The sequence below is a fragment of the Neolamprologus multifasciatus genome, chromosome 15, assembly GCF_963576455.1.
Source record: "Neolamprologus multifasciatus chromosome 15, fNeoMul1.2, whole genome shotgun sequence".
Taxonomy (NCBI): domain Eukaryota; kingdom Metazoa; phylum Chordata; class Actinopteri; order Cichliformes; family Cichlidae; genus Neolamprologus; species Neolamprologus multifasciatus.
The window spans coordinates 9,142,037-9,148,158 of NC_140453.1; the positions used below are offsets into that span (position 1 = coordinate 9,142,037).

Below are 6,122 nucleotides of genomic sequence, written 5' to 3' on the forward strand. Positions count from 1 at the left end.
TTCTATTTAGAGATTTGGGTGAGGGGCAGTCAATGAGTTGAATTGGTGTCAACATTATCAACATGAAGCTGGGTTTAGATGAAACAAAGGGGTAACTTGCATGCTGAAGAATTGTGCAAAATTTTGCAATATTTTCTGAGGAATCTAGTTAACAAATGGGGAAAGCATTTCTATGTTTTTCTTTTGAAAACCCAAATTGTAAGGGTTTTTTTTTTTCTGATAAGTTTCCATAATCTGGGAATTTTAGGCCTAAAGCTTTGGGGCCAAACTCAAGCAAGAGGTATACTCGTACACGAGGTGGATCCTTTGTTGCACTTTAGACAGAGTTGGATCTTAAAACCTCTCACAAATAAAGGAGCCTAATCACCTACAGGGATGAATACCTGATACATTGTATCCATTTTTTTCAAGCAGTGTGGTGCAGGGATTCTTAAGAATTGTTTTTTCTTTGTATTCCATGACAAATTATTTATTCTGTTGGTGTTTTCATATGCGGGAGCACTTCTTAGCACTCTCTTTTTCCTTTATTTCCACATGTTGCTGTCCATGTTTATTACTTCATTTTTAACATTAGGTCTTTGATTATTTTCACATGAAAGGGCAATGAGTTTAGAGGAGACTGTATTTCTGTAAACTCTGAAGATTGTCTTCTATGTGAATGTCTTAGCAGGTTTTGCCTGTTCATTCAAACAGCAAGCTTTGACAATAAAAAGAGAAATCACATAACTGTGAGTCCTTTTCCAGTAATTTTCTACACCTTTTATTTAACCATCAGTTTGTTGACCTGTAGTGAGTTCAAAACCCGGGCTCGAAGAGGGCAGCTTGCCATACCAAAAACCTTTGTACAGACTGTTCTCCCAGTCACAGATAAAGCAAGTGTGAACACATCAGTCCTGACAACACAACTCTTTCCTTCTCTGTAAAGAATGTTAGAGCTGTTATGTTTTAAAATAATTTATTTGCATTTGTTTTAAAGCAGATCAGTGATCTCTAGCATACATATTGGGCTGTGAGCTGTGCATGCTGTTGATCAGAACTTGGATAATTTAGTTACTGACAGAGTTAAGTGTGCTATAGTATGCATTTACTGGCCTTAATGGTTGCTCAAAGCTTAACCTGTTGATAGATGTAGAACTGACAATCAGATTACCGTCAAAACTGTTCTTTACTGATCTGAATATAAAGATTACATGTCTACACGATTAAATGTCAAACCTTCGAGTAACTTCTCGGCAACTGTATCTTGCTTCCAAGAAGCCAGACTTTCTTGTTCTTGTTTTTAAAGAGGTTTTGACCAACAGTTCTCCAGCTTTCTGAAGGTCTTCCAAAGCTTTTCTTTGGACACCGGCTGCTTTCTCGCTCATTTTTAGTCAAGTCCTTGTACCTCACCATTTTCAGAGGAATGTTGTTTTTGTTTAAGCCACTTAACGCTGACCTATAAATTATTAAGATATAAAAAAGGCACATATCTCAAAGCAAGAACCAGAATCAATAAACCAGAGCTGCTGGATTTTCCTTACAAACGGGATCATAAACTGTAACCCTGAGGACAGCAATGTCCTCCACACATTCAACAGCCTGTCTCATATTTCTCTGTGTCAATACTGCTGTAGCTGTTCCAGGTGACCTCGCTTTGCTTTGTTTGCAGTTTGTGCTTCATGAGAAAGAGCACAGATGGGGAGTTTATGTCAGTGAAGGGGCGCTGCCTATTATCTTACTCTCATGAGCTCTCATCACTAATGATCACCTGTTCAGTCTTAATATCTGTCGGCAAAACTGCAGGTATACCTCCAAGCTGAGAGGTTTATTTTTTATTTGAAAATCTCAACAAACTATCGGGGAAGCTTTTAAAACTGTGGAATTTCAAACTAGTCCCACCTCCACCTTACTTTGTACAAATCCTTTTAAAATGGGAGTTTTATGGGATTTCTACTCTCCTGAATAACACCAGGTGTGCTTGCAGTCTTGTGCTTTATGGGCTTGAAAATAAAAATCAATATTTGCACCATTTTCACTCTCTATTGTTGTGAATTAAAAGCAAAGCTTATTCTGGACTAAAAAAAACAACAACAAAAAAGCTACGTAAAACCTGTAGGATTCGCAGCTAACTTACACTCGTGTGCAGGCATGCACTACAGAGGCATACAGCAGTTTGTTCTGGCTGCAGGTTAAGTTCTCAGAGGCAGTCTTCTCCCAGAGAAACTCAGCTATGGATGTCTGTATCTGAATGCGAGTGAACATGTCTGTGACAAGGAGGAGGGGCATTAAAGGGTAGTGCAGGAAACAGAGAGGCTCTCACGTTGTACTACTTCTGTTCCCCTTCTTGTAAGTGGAACTCAGCCTCTTATGTAAGACATCTCCCTGGGCGCTGCCTTCCACCAGCCAGTCAGAGAGCTTCTCTTGTTGCTCGGTCCCCGCTGCTCTGTTCGTCATTGTGTAAAGAGATTCTCACAGTGTTCAGGAGATTATGTTACACTGGCGCAGTCAGCCGAAGACACCACAGCCTCTGTTCCACAGCCAGTTGTTAGTCCACATGGAGGCTTGTTGCCATGGGGATGCAGGCCAAGGCACTCTCCTAACACCGCCAGCACCAAGGACCCAAGACCACAAGCCTTCGTGTAACACCCTCCGCCATAAGCAGAAAACAGTAGAGGCCTCCCTATGAGTGCGATTACTGGGGCTTCTCAGCTCTGTGAAACCATTACACAGTTACACACAGGCATGGGTGAAGGAAGCATTCATAAAAATAAAAAAAACATTTATTTACACTACATGAGTTTGCAGAAAGCGCTTCATCCCATAGGGCAATAAAGAATATGAAATATTGTTGGTTACAAATCTCTCAATGTATTTTTCACCGGTTCAGTCGTCTGGAACTGGGCTATATTTACAGCTGTCGTGAAATCAATTTTTACTGCGGGGTTATGTTCCCCTTGACGCACTGCGTGGTTAAACTATCTCTAAATTTAGCTCCACGTTTTTAATTTGATGATGTTTAGACCTGATCTGACCCTTTCACCTCAAGTGCACGGTGTGCACATGCTTAGAAAAGCACTTTTAGCATTTTATATAAAGCACTCTTTCAAGATTCATGAAAAAATGAATGATGATTGATTAAGTGTAGGTTCTGCTGTCTTGTGAGTTAAGATGAGCACACTTTTTGCTACTGATCCTTTCATGGCTTTGGTTATGCAACCTAATTCCCTGCTTGAGGTGTTAACCCAAGCCACAGTTCAGGTCAGATTATATGTTCCCTTGATACAGTTTTGACCGTTAGAAACCCCAAGTGATACCTGACACTGGACCAGCAGATAAAATGAGAGTCGCTCCTTCTAATCTGAGTAAATCTGTGCTTTCAGGACTAGACTCTGTGGCATACAAACATGTCGGTGTACAGTGTAGGCTGGGGTTCACCTTTATGCCAGCCTATTTACAGAGTCTATGTAGCAGTTAGTGACATATTTATTCTGGGCTGTCGGACAAGCTTCAGTCTTTGGCACAGAAAACATGGAAACCAAAACTGTTCAGTTTGAGTGATCATCTTAGTGACTTAAAACACAATGAATGAACAAAACAGCTGCATATCAGACAATAATCAACATCCTATGTGAAATCTTCATTTGGAATCACTGTTCAAGAATTCAATTGAAAAATAAATGGCTTAGTAGTAACAACTCCTGCTCTTGCTCTTTCTACACAAACAAATGTGAAGGTAAGCCAGGATAACATATCAAGAATAAGAGTTTTACTCTTCAGGTTTTCTTCTAAGAAGTCTGATAAATATTCCCAGAAAGCTTCTGCAAATACTTACTCCATCCTAACACTTTTGCCTGCAAAGCTAGGATCCTGCAATGTACTGCTGCAACAATATTAGGTGTCTGTGTTTGTGTAAAATGATCTCTGAAGTTTGTTTTCTGTGCTTGAAAGCCTCATTAGGCTCTGCCTGTTCTTTTGCACAATTAAAACTTTCTACACCTTTTATTTAATCATTGGTTTGTTGACCTCCAGCAAATTCAAGACTTGCACACCACAGGAGAAAGCTGTTGTGCTCGGGCTCGAGGAGGGCAGCCATGCCAAAAACTTTTGTACAGACTGTTCTCTGTACAAAAGTTTGTCACACTCGCTTTATCTGTAACTATAGTTACAGATAAACCTCTTTGACCCTGAGAAAACAACTCTTTCCTGCTTGTTAAACAATATTAGAGCTGTTATGTTTTAAAGGAATTAATTTGCATATATTTTAAAGCAGATCAGTGATCTCTAACAAACATATTGAGCAGTGTGCTCTTGGATTTTTTAAGGTTGCTAACAGCAGGTGAAATACATGATAATATCCCTTCATTCAGTAAAGCTTAAAATGCTGAGAGATGCAAAATCAAAAATCCCATTACCTTAAAATATGCTCATACTAATCTGAATATCGAGATTATATAGAGTAAATGTCACAAATCTACAGCACTGTACAAAGTCTTGAGTCAACCCTCATTCCTTTACATTTTGTTTCCAAGGAGCCAGATTTTTGTGACTTGTTTTAATGGGTCTTGAGCAATTTTAAGTCGTATCTTTAGGCATTTTGTTACCAGCAGCCTGTCAAAAAATGCACAAAACCCCAGCAAAGACCTAACACAGGACCCATAGGAGCCATCTGAACCTTTAGTTGATCCATTTAATGTTCACTGAAGCATCATCAGAAATTGTTTCAGTGGAAGGGTGGCTGTCAAGAAGTCATTCTTAATGATGGTAAACAGGGAGAAACGGCTGGAGGAGGAGGTCAGGAAAGAGGTCCAATACTGAGTGTCTACAGCCATATGAAAAACATGGTGGAGACTCTGTCATGGGCAGTGTTACTTTTAAAATGTATTCCATTACAGATTACAGAATACATGCCCCAAAATGTATTCTGTAACGTATTCCGTTACGTTACTCAATGAGAGTAACGTATTCGGAATACTTTGGATTACTCAATATATTATCATGCTGTTTACAACTACAGGAATGTACTATTGCTGTGATTTATTACTGTTACTGAAGGTCCGCGGCTCCGAACCATAGTAAAGGGACCTCTGGCTAATACGGTGGGTTCTGTTTCGGGCTCTTAGCCGAAAAATAGCTTTACTTTGTTGTGTGGGTCAACTTTGCTTGCGAGATACAGAGAGAGGGAGAGGCGTTGAAAGGCTGCTCCAACAGAACTTATTGTTTTTGGAGGAAAACACGAACACGGTGTACTGTCGAGTCTTAATAGCTTACTTACAACTGGGCACTCTTCTTGGCTGCAGTGGTTATTATTATATTTACATGCTTCCAGCTCCTGTTTTTGCTCGATGACAGCTCGTACTTTTCCTTTTTCTCCCTCCCTCGCTCACAGACACATAACGGGTATGGCAGTCCATTCTCACTGCAGCACGGACTACACTGCCTATGATGCTACATTCTTTAGAGCTATACCTGTAGCATTCTGCCTATTAGCTTAGCACAACAACAACAAAAAGGCGCTCTCTCACCCAGGAAACACGCAGAGAGAGAGCGTCACCCTGTAACCATGGCAACCGTAACGCTGCCGCCTGGAACAACTGAACATAGCTGTCAAACAAAACCCAAACAGTCCTGACCATTGACTGTAGAAAACAGTTTTCTTTTCTACAGTCAATGGTCCTGACCCGTGACAATATGAAACAGGGAAGTACCGCCGTGTAATCCATTTATTTCAACAAAGTAACTGTATTCTAAATACCACCTTTTTAAACGGTAACTGTAACGGAATACAGTTACTCATATTTTGTATTTTAAATACGTAACGGCAGTACATGTATTCCGTTACTCCCCAACACTGGTCATGGGTTGGGGCTGCAATTCAATCAGTGTTGTTGGAGATTTCGTCAAAACTGATGCAGCTGTGAGTGTTGAAATGTCAGATTTTGATCTACCATGATCTACTAAGCTTAATTTTTTAGCATGCCAATGATCAAAGTGAAAGTCACTATTACAGAGTCCACCACTGCATCTGTTGATACTATTGCTGTGCCTTTATTTAGGTTTGTGCTAAGTTACATAAGCATGACTACAGTATTTTGTGTGAACTTCAGTTGGCCCACGTGTGCATTTACTGTTTATTCTGCTGCGGG

At 40.1% G+C, this 6,122-nt stretch overlaps 1 protein-coding gene across 2 annotated transcripts in view; it reads left to right on the plus strand.

The window, feature by feature from the left end:
- tdh (L-threonine dehydrogenase) overlaps positions 1–726 on the plus strand; it is a 7,096-nt gene extending 6,370 nt beyond the window's left edge. For both annotated transcript variants that reach the window (XM_085133354.1, XM_085133355.1), the window contains exon 9: positions 1–726. This exon is cut by the window's left edge and continues 401 nt beyond it. The gene's annotated coding sequence lies outside the window, so the exon portion shown is untranslated.
- Positions 727–6,122: the final 5,396 nt, after the last annotated feature.